Source organism: Triturus cristatus, chromosome 8 (genome assembly GCF_964204655.1).
Source record: "Triturus cristatus chromosome 8, aTriCri1.1, whole genome shotgun sequence".
NCBI classification, from domain to species: Eukaryota; Metazoa; Chordata; class Amphibia; order Caudata; family Salamandridae; genus Triturus; species Triturus cristatus.
The window spans coordinates 1,358,721,496-1,358,734,056 of record NC_140591.1 but is presented as its reverse complement, the minus strand read 5'-3'; positions in this window follow the sequence as shown (position 1 = coordinate 1,358,734,056).

Here is a 12,561-nt window from a genome sequence, read left to right as displayed (position 1 = left end):
CGTGCTGGCTATGGCGGTGGCGGTGCCACTGATATCGTAATAAGGCCCTAAGTGTGATTTACCATAAATCTCCTCTGCCCTTGCCTAACTTAGTTTCAAATACAGAACTACATCTAAACCTATATAAACTGTGACCAAGCTCAGAAGTGAAATAAACACCTCTTTTGGAAAAGCAAATAATGTCGGCATCATGACAGTTAGTGAAATTAGGGGATTCTCATATACTTACATGGCAGGCTAAGTTGAGAGACCCACAGAGTGTCTGAGTTATCAAAGACCCTACTGTACAAAGTTAGAATTCCATATCACCTTATGGATGGGAGCAAATATGTCTGAATACTGTTGTTCTGTCACCTTTGGCGAACAAGGCAAATGCAAAGGATTACTTTAATGAAGTATTTGGGGACATTTAAGGGGTTCTTCACAAATGCAAATGTTAAAGAGCCAAGAAATAAGTGTTTAGTTGGATACAGTGTCAAATGCAGCCAGAAGTCTAATAAAATAAGGTCTGCAACCCCATCTTTGTTGAAAACGAGTCTAAGAATTTCTTCTACAGACACTAAAGCAGTTTCTGTGCTGTGTGAAGGTTTGAACATTAACTGGGCAATGTCCAAGAGATAGTGTGAGTCTATGTATTTAGGTAATTTGGTGCATATATGTTTTTGAAGGACTTATATTAGTAAAGGCAACCGGAGGTGGGCCAATTTTGCTTGGGATTCTGAGTTCTGTCATTGGTCTTTTGAGCAGGGTCTTGAATAATGCAAGTGAGGGGGACCATCGAGGACTGAAGTGACAAATTCCAAAGTTCCATGAATAAAGCATGTATAACTTCTGGTTCTAACGCAAAAATATGCGGGACCAGGGGCCAAATTGAGACCCTCACTTGATGCTTCCTAATCAAGTCTGTAACTATATTCTCAGACTTCGTTAGAGGAAAATCAGAGAGAGAGATGCCTTGAGAGGACGTCTGAGGTTATCTAGGAAGTGTAGAGAATATGTGTAGGATTGGTCTGGAGAGTTGTGTTTTGGTAATTTGTTACAAAAGAATAGAGAGTTCAGAACAAAGACCCTGACTAGGATAGATGGTGGTTGGACCGCCGTCCGCTATCACGGCAGTCAGGACACTGGCCGAAAAGCAGGCAGCGAGCTGACTCCCCAATTCCGATGTGATCACCGGGCTGCTGGTTGCAAAGTGCTCCTCTACTGTGTAGCTTGTGCTGCAGCCCAGGAAAAGAGCCACAGCACAAGCTGATGTGTAAAGAAGCACTTTATGCACATCTAGCAGCCCCAAAGTTTTATGGGGATAATGTAATTATTCATTGCATTAGAATACATAAAACATTTCACAATTGTAATGATCTTGAGGGGAATTTTCAGTTGGGGTGATTTTAGAAGTATAATAAGCTTCTCCATTAATTCTAATAAGTTTTCCCCATTCCTTTCGCCATATTTATATGTTAAGCCAGTTCCAGGACTGCAGTCCTTTTTTCTAGAGTTGTTGTATCTATAGGTATCATTGTTTGTGACTATCCACTTCCTATGAATACTATGAAGACGGTGGTGTTTTGTAATTTATTTTCACTAATTTAGAAGGAGCTGTATTATCAAGCGGATTTAGAATTCATGTATTAAAATTGGATGTGGGGGCGTGGCCTAGTGGTCCAACATAGCGGACGCTCTAGTAGCCCTTACCTATAATCTGCCATCATCCTGCTGCAATACACCCACTGTGACTAAGTTGCCCTCCGTCTGCTTCCACTACTTGCTGGGGCCGCATAAGTGGTGTTTAAGTTGCTGAAGAGCGCCAAGAGGCCGGAGTGTCATCCCAGAAGGGGTGTGCATGGCCTGTTGTAGAGTGAATTTCAGCTGCAATATTGCGGCGTGGTCGCGGAGGGGAGCTGGCCGGGTCAGGGTTCGCTTGGGCACTGAATAGGGGTCCAGCCTTCCCGTGGGTGATGCTGCAGCCTGCAAAGGGCCATGAGGTGTGGTACGACCCCCTGAGGCCAATCGATGGGGGATAGAGGCCTGCGGCATTGCTTGGTGGTGGTCCCGGGGACTGCCTTGCGGTTTGCAGTCTGGGCCTGGCCACACATTTTCTAACGGGCCGTGATCTCCAAAGGACAGCCCCATTTCTGGCGGGGTGCTGAGGTGGATGGTCATGGGTTGCGACCCCAGGCTGCAGTGCATCAGAAGGGTTGAGCGCCAGCCCCTGGACACTGGTATTCTGAGGCTAGGTGGCTAGGTCGAGCCGCAGCAGTGTTGGTCAACACCCTGAGGCGGCCAGGGGCTTAGGCACGACTGGAGGTGCATTATGCCGGTCGCTGAGCTGTGGTCATTTCCGTGACAGAGTGGTGTAAAAGGGGGCATGGCCTCTGAACACCTCTCTGCAACGCAGCTCCCTGGCACATACTGGAGGTCCCTGATGGGCTAGTTGGCCCCCAGGGACCATCAGTATTCAAGGGGAATTAATTCCCCAATTTACAACTCACCAGGGGGCGCGTTTGCACAGTGGTGAAGGAAGGGAGCGGGGCCTAAGGTGACATGTGTGCAACCACGCCCTGTGGCACGTTTTAAGTTGGGGATTTAATTCCTCCAATCCTGAGGGTCCCCGGGGGCCAGTATGCTTCAGGGAGCTGCGTTGCAGAGAGCTGTTCAGAGGCCATGGCCTTTTTACACCTCTCTGCAACGCAGCTCTGTGGCGCGTACTCGAGCCCCCCCACACAGGTAGTTTAATTTTTTTATAAAAAAGCCCCTGGCGGTCCCCAGGGCAGCGGAGGGCCATGTGCCCCCCGCAAATATGTAAAGAAAGCCCTGGGGGGTGGCAGTCCACGGGGCTTGGGGGGACTCGGAGGCCCCCAACCCATTTAAAATACAAGCCCCGGGGGTGGCGGTCCCCGGGGCTGGGGGGGCCATGAGCCCCCATGCAAATATTTTAGAAAAGCCCCAGGGAGTGGCGGTCCCCGGGGCTTGGGGGGGCCTTCCTTTTTTTACTTTTTCAGCCGGATCCGCGGATCCTCCGTGCATCTCACGGTTTAAAAAAAATGCTTTTTTTGGCCCTGGGGGTCCTTGCGGCAGGCCTAGGAGGTCAGGGTGTTTCTACCCTGCCCCCTTTTCTTGTTTTTCACGTTTGTTTTACTGATTTCTTGTGCCTCGGTTCTAACGAGGCACAAGATGTCTGCCAACACTTCCTGGTTTGAAGTGTTGACAGCCAATTAGAATGCAGCTCGTGGTCGGGAGGGTGCGCGGATCCACGGCGCCGCTAAATATCGAAACTTTTATTTTTGATTTTCTCAGCAACTACTGAACAGATTTACACCATTTTTAAAAAGGTCGCTTTCTGAGCCAAGCAGTACCTTTTTGCCAAATTTGGGGGAAACCGTTCAGTAGTTTCAGCTGTAGCCTCGCATAAAGTTTCCTATGGGAAATTGATTTTTTGACTCTTATTTTTTTTAATTTCTCAGCAGCTACTGAACGATTCACACCATTTTTAAAAAAAAGGTCTCTTTCTGAACCAAGGTCTACCTTTTTGCCAAATTTGGTGTAATTCTGTTCAGCAGTTCGGGCTGTAGTCGTGTCTAAAATATCCTATGGGAAATAACATGTAGAAAACGTGTTTTGGGACCCCCCTTTTTTCTCGGCCCCCGCTTGGCGCGAATTACCCCGAAACTTTCAGGCTAGGAGCTGACCGGGGCGGGCCATAAGTTTTGAAAATTTCGCAGAGATTCGTCAACCTGCACCAAAGTTATTGGGAAAACAAAAAACACTTTTTGAATAGAAACAAGGTCCTAACTAAAACTACCTACTGGCGACCGCCAGTAGGTAATATATATATATCTATATATATATTCACTGAAAAAACCATAGGTTTCACACACGTTATAGTTAGGAATTAGCATTTAAAAAACCTTAGAAATTCAGTGAAAAAACCATAGGTTTCACACATGTTATAGTTAGCTGGACATTTTACTCGTAAAAAACCAATGAAATTGCCCCGTTATAGTTAGTTCAGCTAACTATAACTCGCGCGCCCGCAATGCACTGCTGATGACGTCACATATTACATCACTCATGACATGGTCAGTGACATCACTCATGACATCACTGATGACATCTCAAATGACATCACTGATGACCTCACTGATGACATCATCCAGTGAATGTGTGTTTTTCTGAAAATTAAATATGTTTTATATATGTATATCTCAAGGTCGATGGAAGAATAAATGGGTATATAAGTGTCTAAATGGATGATTTGTTTTTGAAAAATTGATTGTGTAACTGACTGATTAAGTGTATCTCTCACTTTGTGTATAAGTGGCTGCATGGGTTGGTGAGTAGCTACATGGGTGTCTATATAGGTTATTAGTTGTTTTTTTGAGTATCAGTCTGAGTGTCTGTATGGTACGGTGGGGGGTATTACGTAGTGCATAGATGCATGAATGAGTGACTCACTGTTTGTATGTGTTGAAGACAGCATGTGTGCAGGACTGTATGGGTGGATGAGTGTGTGTATGGGTGTGTTAGTGAGTGAATGACTGTCTCAATAGTGTCTTCAGGAGTAACTACATATGTTTTAAACTAGTATATGTGACTATTGGTGTATATATGTGAGTATATGTGAGAGGGAGAGATTGAAAGAGTTCCTGTATGAATAAGTATGTGTTTCTATAAGTGATTGTTTAAAAGACTAAGTATGTGTAAGTTTCCGTAGAAGTAAGTATGGTGGTGTGTGTGTTACTGTATATGCAAGTAAATGTATGTTTAATTCTTTATTAGCATGAGTGACTATGTGTGTGAGTAACTCTATGGATGAGTGGCATTGTGTAACAGGATGTATAGATGTATGAGTACATATGATGAGTGAGTACATGTATGAGTGACTGTATAGGACTGTTGGTGAATGAGTGGATGTGTATGTGGATCTTAGAATTACTGAAGAAGTTGTTGTAACTGGTATTGGTATGTCCATTGTTTTGAAATTTTTAGTCTCTATTTTTGAATGTGTGTATCAAAGCTTATATTAAGGTGAGAGGAGGTCTGCCACTCTATCACAAGGATGATGTCATCAGTGAGGTCATCAGTGATGTCATTTGAGATGTCATCAGTGATGTCATGAGTGATGTCACTGACCATGTCATGAGTGATGTAATATGTGACGTCATCAGCAGTGCATTGCGGGCGCGCGAGTTATAGTTAGCTGAACTAACTATAACGGGGCAATTTCATTGGTTTTTTACGAGTAAAATGTCCAGCTAACTATAACATGTGTGAAACCTATGGTTTTTTCACTGAATTTCTAAGGTTTTTTAAATGCTAATTCCTAACTATAACGTGTGTGAAACCTATGGTTTTTTCAGTGAATTTCTAAGGTTTTTTAAATGCTAATTCCTAACTATAACGTGTGTGAAACCCATGGTTTTTTCAGTGAATTTGCAAGGTTTTTTAAATGCTAATTCCTAACTATAACGTGTGTGAAACCCATGGTTTTTTCAGTGAATTTGCAAGGTTTTTTAAATGCTATTTTTTTTTTTTATTCTTCATTTTTTTCAAACATATTTTTAATTTAATTTTCTTATCTTTTATAAAGACTATGCTTAAATTTTTAAAATCCTTAAATATTTTTTTTATATATATTTTTTAAAATAAACATGTAAAATTTATTTCCAGATTTTTTTTTTTTTTTTTTTTATAGTACGCGTACCGTAAGCTCACGGTAAGCGTACGGTTTACGCAACGTCCGTAATCTATCTACGCTGCTTGCGCATAGTTACGTACTTTGCGTAGCCGCGCGTACTGCGCGTGGGACGCGTGCGTGCTTACGCAACACGCGCACGTTACGCGGAAGTGCCGGGAAATGACTGTTATGCGCATGCGCGCAAGCGCGTGTCTTTTTTACGCGCACGCGTACTTTTTGCCGTAAGCGCTCCGTAAGCGTACCGTAAGCGTACGGTAGGTCATGTGATCATGAAACACAACTTTTGATTGGTGGAAACTACTTTCAGTTCTAGAACTCTCCTACACCACACCCATTCCCCTCATTTCTGCTTGTGATCCCTTGGAAGAAGGAGCTGGTTTGTCTTTGGGATACGATGGCAGAACAGCAGAGCCCTTCTGAGAGTGAGGCTAGCACCAGCAGCACTGTCTTGAGGCAGAGAGCGAGGAAAGTAAAGCCTTCTTATGTTTGGGATTATTTTACTTTTCCAGAAGGCCAGCAAAAGGTGAATGCACCCTTAGTTACTTGCAGGCTGTGTCAGCGTGTACTTTCTAGAGGTAATCCTGACAGGAAGTATTCCTTTGGGAATCATACCATGATCAGACACCTCAAGGATGTACACAAAAGGACACATGGTCATCTTTTTGGAGGTAACTCTTCAGAAAGACGAGCCAGTACATCCACAGCAGCTCAGCCTGGACCATCATCTGCAGGGCAGACTCCTTCTTCTGCAGGTCAGGTGAGCCCTTCATCTGTGGGGGGAGAATCTCCTTTTGCTGGCCCTCTGGAAATTAACCCTCGGTTTGCGAGGGTTGAAGTACGGTGCGCCACTTGTCACGATCTAATTACTTATAGGGAGACCAGTATTTCCCTAGTGAACAATAAAATAGATCAGCACACTTGTCGTACCGTCTAATATTCCCAATCTTTCTTTCCTCTGTCCCTGCATGAACACAACGGCTCTTTTAAGAGCCAACCTTATCTTTCATCTTTTTTTTACATATGTTTTTAAAAACTTTTTTTTATTTTTTTTTTACCGTACGCGTACGGTAAGCGTACCTTTTTTATTTTTTTTAAAAAAAACACTAAAAATCATTTATCACATTACATTGACTTACCATACTCACTCAAAAAAATATTTATTCATTTGTTTTTTTAAAAAATAGTTTTTAAAATGGTTGTAGTTTTCAAAAATTTTCTATATCGATCTGAAAAAAAAGAAAAAAGTATTAATATTTTTATAACAATTTATAATACAGTACACATATTTACATTTTTTTCCAAAAAATATTTTTGCCTCTTTTAACAATTGGAAATCACTTTTACAGACTGACACATTATGAAACCACTATTTTTGATTTATTTAATTGCACGTGTCCAAGCTGTTTTTTTTTCAGACCACCACCATGTGCATTCTCTGTGACTGCCTACACTCCACCAAGGGCAACCAGCCTTAGTGATGCTGAATGTATTTGCATTACAGACTTAAACCTGAAAACCCCACTGGCTTGTAAATACTGTGCATGACTATACACGGCAAGGACATGGGTGTGTGCTAACCCTCTGCTTATTCCCCCAAAAATTCGCTCCCCCTTTCCATCTAATGCAACTGTGAAATCACCAGAGCAAGACGCAATAAATCTCTGCCTATAATTCTTCTATGCACACAGAGTCATATTTTCACATTAGTCCCAAAACGAAATTTCTTTGCCAATTTGAAAGCACACTTACTGCTCTTTTTTTTTCAGGGGCAAGTGTAAATCACTTTTACACACTGACACATTATGAAACCACCATGTGTAACTACAACAAAAACAATTCCCATTTCTATTATTCATTTCTTAAGTTACCACATACATACCCTCTCAAACTGTAAACTCACCTTTAAAATTAGTTAGTTGTGAAAGAAATGTGACACTCAAACAGCAGATTATCAGAGCCAGGATCTCTGTTGTGTTCACCTCTCTCCTCTCAGCAGAACCAGATAATGGCAAACTTTCCCTCTATTTTTCCACACATATACATGTAAGTTTCAAATCTCAGTGCTTCCCCCTTTTTTTCACATGTAATCACACATTGCTATTGGTTGAAAACGAACCCTTTTCCAAAAGTACCCTTCCCCCACCTTGACTTCTGCCTAGTACCCTTCCCCCAACTTGACTTCTGCCTGCTACCATAGCAACAGCTCATGGAACACTGCTGTGTGCAGTTAGGTCAGAAGTTCGACACACAATGTTTCAATTCCACAGAGCAAGAGTGCTTGACTTTTCAAACCTAACAGCAAATCCATAGTACTGTTCTTTGGTTACACATTTTTTTGTACTAATACAAAACATGCTTCTATTAATTTACACATACAGCCTAGTTTTTATTCTAGAATGGTATGAAACAGCCAATCAGTTCTTTTTGTTTTGAAAAAAATATGTATGCCTCCATTTCCAAACTGTCTTTCTTTTCATATTGCCATTCTACTGAAAGACACCTCCTGAGTGCATCCAGATCTCCTTTGAAGATGTTCACAGTGTGGATTGTAGGGCACAGCTATGTCTTCTGGAGTGAAAAGTTTGCAGAGAAAACAGATATGGTGAGAGACCTTGCTTTGCCAAATGTAGACATTAAATGGATTGGTCAGAGAGGGTTAAAGTGGCACCAATTGATGCCATTGGTGAAATCCTTCATGCAAATCCAACACCCTGACCTCATAATAGTGCACTGTGGTGGCAATGACCTAGGCACTTTGACTGGGGTAGGTCTGGAAATGCTTATGAAGGACACCTTTGCACAACTGTTTTCACTTTTCCCTAAAACTGCCTTTGTGTTTTCCAACATATGCCAAAGGCAAAAATGGAACTGGTCCAATCATTTCTGTCCACAGATTGACAAAGCAAGAAAGCACGTCAACAAATCTGTTTCTGCTTTCCTCCGTGACTATGGTATGGGTGCCATTTACCACAACAACTTGCGTTACGACATGCAAGACATTTATAGAGGAGATGGTGTGCACTTCAATGATGAAGGGAACAGAGTCTTCCTCTTGAACCTTAGACTCTGCATCGGTACTTACTTGTAGGTACCACTAAAAAAATGACTCCATAAACACAACAGCTCTTTTTAGAGCTCCCTAATTTCTAAACTCTTAAATCTGCTTTTCATTTATTTTTTTTTATTTTTTTTACCGTACGCTTACCGTAAGCTTACCGTACGCGTACCCCGTGATTTTTTTTAAAATCAATAAATATTTTTTTTGTACTTTTCTGTCCATCTTTGACCCCCTTACAATTGTTAGGGGGTCTGTAACTCTCCTCATTGCCCCCTTTCCTTGTTTTCACTCTTTTTTTTCAGAGTGAAATACACAAAATGGCGGCCGCCGCTTCCTGGTTTCGGCCGATTCGAATGTTTACTAAGATCTAAGAGCCAATCAGAATCGCGCTCGCGCACGCCACCGTACGCTTACCGTAAGCGTACGGTAAGCGTACCGTAAGCTGGCTCAGATATATATATTGATTTAAAGGCTATTTTCTCAGAATCTACTGAACAGATTTACACCAAACCTACAAAAGGCACTTCCTTGACCTAGGGACTACCTCTCTGCCAAATTTTGAGTAATTCTGTTCAGCCGTTCGGGCTGTAGCTCGTTCTAAAGGTCCTATGGAAAAATGCATGGGAAAAACGCGTTTTGGGACCCCCTTTTATCTCAGCCCCCGCTTGACGGATCCCCCCGAGACTTTCAGGGTAGGAGCGGAGCGTAGCGCCCCACCTATTTTGAGAAATTCGCGAGGATTCGTCGACCGGCGCCAAAGTTATTCAAAATAGAATGTTGAGGTTTTCCTATGGAAACGTGGTCCTAACTATAACTACCTACTGGCGACCGCCAGTAGGTAATATATATATATATATATATATATATATATATACATACTGAAGTGGTCACCACGCCGAACTTCATCGACCAGCATGCAGCGGGTCCAAGCCCAGCGCGAGGTGTATCACAGTATGCAGAGGAGGAGCTGAAACATCCAGCTTGTGGGAGTGGCTTCAGTAACACCAGGAGATTTAAACCTGCCACAGTTATAACAAACTGTTTGAAACCAGGCACTGAGGAAAGCCTTACGGCTGAAACGCGTCTGCCACAGCGTTTCTTGAACTCTGATCCCTACACGCTGTAAGTGATTCGCTGAATAAAATCCAAATTGTTTTAATCCCTGCATGTGTCGGGCTCATTCCAAGGAGTGAATGAGTGTTGGACTTTATGTTTAAACCAGTAAGCAGGCACTGGTAACCGGCACACCCTTTCGGTCAGGTGTGACACGTAAGCCAGCACCTTTTGGACTTTGTATTGAATACGTGTCACCCCCCCAAGCGGTTACACTACCACGGTGTTTATATTGACTGCACGGGGAGAGAGGCTGCAGTGTTTACTGCGGGGGATACAATTGGTCTCAGCCTGAAACCTTTCATTTTACTTGGATCCGCAGTTTGGTAAATGAGGTCCGGATGCCAATGAGGGACACCACTGGGAGTCTGGTTGTAACCACTTACTGAAGTGGTCACCACGCCGAACTTCATCGACCAGCATGCAGCGGGTCCAAGCCCAGCGCGAGGTGTATCACAGTATGCAGAGGAGGAGCTGAAACATCCAGCTTGTGGGAGTGGCTTCAGTAACACCAGGAGATTTAAACCTGCCACAGTTATAACAAACTGTTTGAAACCAGGCACTGAGGAAAGCCTTACGGCTGAAACGCGTCTGCCACAGCGTTTCTTGAACTCTGATCCCTACACGCTGTAAGTGATTCGCTGAATAAAATCCAAATTGTTTTAATCCCTGCATGTGTCGGGCTCATTCCAAGGAGTGAATGAGTGTTGGACTTTATGTTTAAACCAGTAAGCAGGCACTGGTAACCGGCACGCCCTTTCGGTCAGGTGTGACACGTAAGCCAGCACCTTTTGGACTTTGTATTGAATACGTGTCACCCCCCCAAGCGGTTACACTACCACGGTGTTTATATTGACTGCACGGGGAGAGAGGCTGCAGTGTTTACTGCGGGGGATACAATTGGTCTCAGCCTGAAACCTTTCATTTTACTTGGATCCGCAGTTTGGTAAATGAGGTCCGGATGCCAACGAGGGACACCACTGGGAGTCTGGTTGTAACCACTTACTGAAGTGGTCACCACGCCGAACTTCATCGACCAGCATGCAGCGGGTCCAAGCCCAGCGCGAGGTGTATCACAGTATGCAGAGGAGGAGCTGAAACATCCAGCTTGTGGGAGTGGCTTCAGTAACACCAGGAGATTTAAACCTGCCACAGTTATAACAAACTGTTTGAAACCAGGCACTGAGGAAAGCCTTACGGCTGAAACGCGTCTGCCACAGCGTTTCTTGAACTCTGATCCCTACACGCTGTAAGTGATTCGCTGAATAAAATCCAAATTGTTTTAATCCCTGCATGTGTCGGGCTCATTCCAAGGAGTGAATGAGTGTTGGACTTTATATATATACATATATATATATATACATATATATAAATATATATATTTATATTACCTACTGGCGGTCGCCAGTAGGTAGTTATAGTTAGGACCCTGTTTCCATAGGAAAACCGCAACATTCTATTTGGAATAACTCCTACCCTGAAAGTCTCGGGGGGATTCGTCTAGCGGGGGCTGAGAAAAAAGGGGGGTCCCAAAACGCGTTTTTCCCATGCATTTTTCCATAGGACCTTTAGACACAGCTACAGCCCGAACGGCTGAACAAAGTTACTTGAAATTTGGCAGAGAGGTAGTCCTCAGGTCAAGGAAGTGCCTTTTGTAGGTCTGGTGTAAATCTGTTCAGTAGTTCCTGAGAAAATAGCATTTAAATCAATATATATATCTGTGGCAGCTTACGGTGCGCTTACCGTGCGCTTACGGTAAGCTTACTGTACGCTTACGGTGCCGTGCGCGAGCGCGAATCTGATTGGCTGTTAGATCTTAGTAAACATTCGAATCGGTCGAAACCGGGAAGCGGCGGCCGCCATTTTCTCTCTCGCAATCTGAGGGGGGGTGGCAAAACAAAGGGAAAAAACATGTAAAGGGGCTGTTTAGACAGCTCCTAACCACCTAGCCTTGATGAAGGTGTCCCCCAAGACCCCCCAAGGCCAAAAAGTCAATTTTAATTTTTTTTTAAAATTCGCCGATTACGCTTACCGTAAAATTTAAAAAAAAAATAATAATTATCCATACTCTCCCCACCCCGTGTGCAAATGGTGCCCGAAGTGCACCATTTGTGCATTGCATATCTTCAAAGGATGGAAATTTAAAAGATTACCTTTCACAACGAAGAGCATAATATGTCCTCCATGTGCGCACGGTGCGCGAAGCGCATCGTGCGAACATGGCCCATCTAGCGTAACGTGGGCACGCGGTGCGCGTAGCACACCGCGTGCCTACCGTGCGTGCACGGCACTAACTGCGTAAAGTGGGCGCGCGGTGCGCAAAGCGCACCGTGCGTGCACGGAACGAACTGCGTTAAGTGGGCGCGCACGCCACGAATGGCGTAAAGTAACTTAGCATTTAAAAAACCGTACAAATTCACTTCAAAGGATGGAAATTTAAAAGATTACCTTTCACAACGAAGCGCATAATATGTCCTCCATGTGCGCATGGTGCGCGAAGCGCATCGTGCGAACATGGCCCATCTAGCGTAACGTGGGCACGCGGTGCACGTAGCGCACCGCGTGCCTACCGTGCGTGCACGGCACTAACTGCGTAAAGTGGGCGCGCGGTGCGCGAAGCGCACCGCGTGCTCACTGTGCGTGCACGGTGCGCGAAGCGCACCGTGCGCGCACTGAATGAACTGCGTTAGGTGGG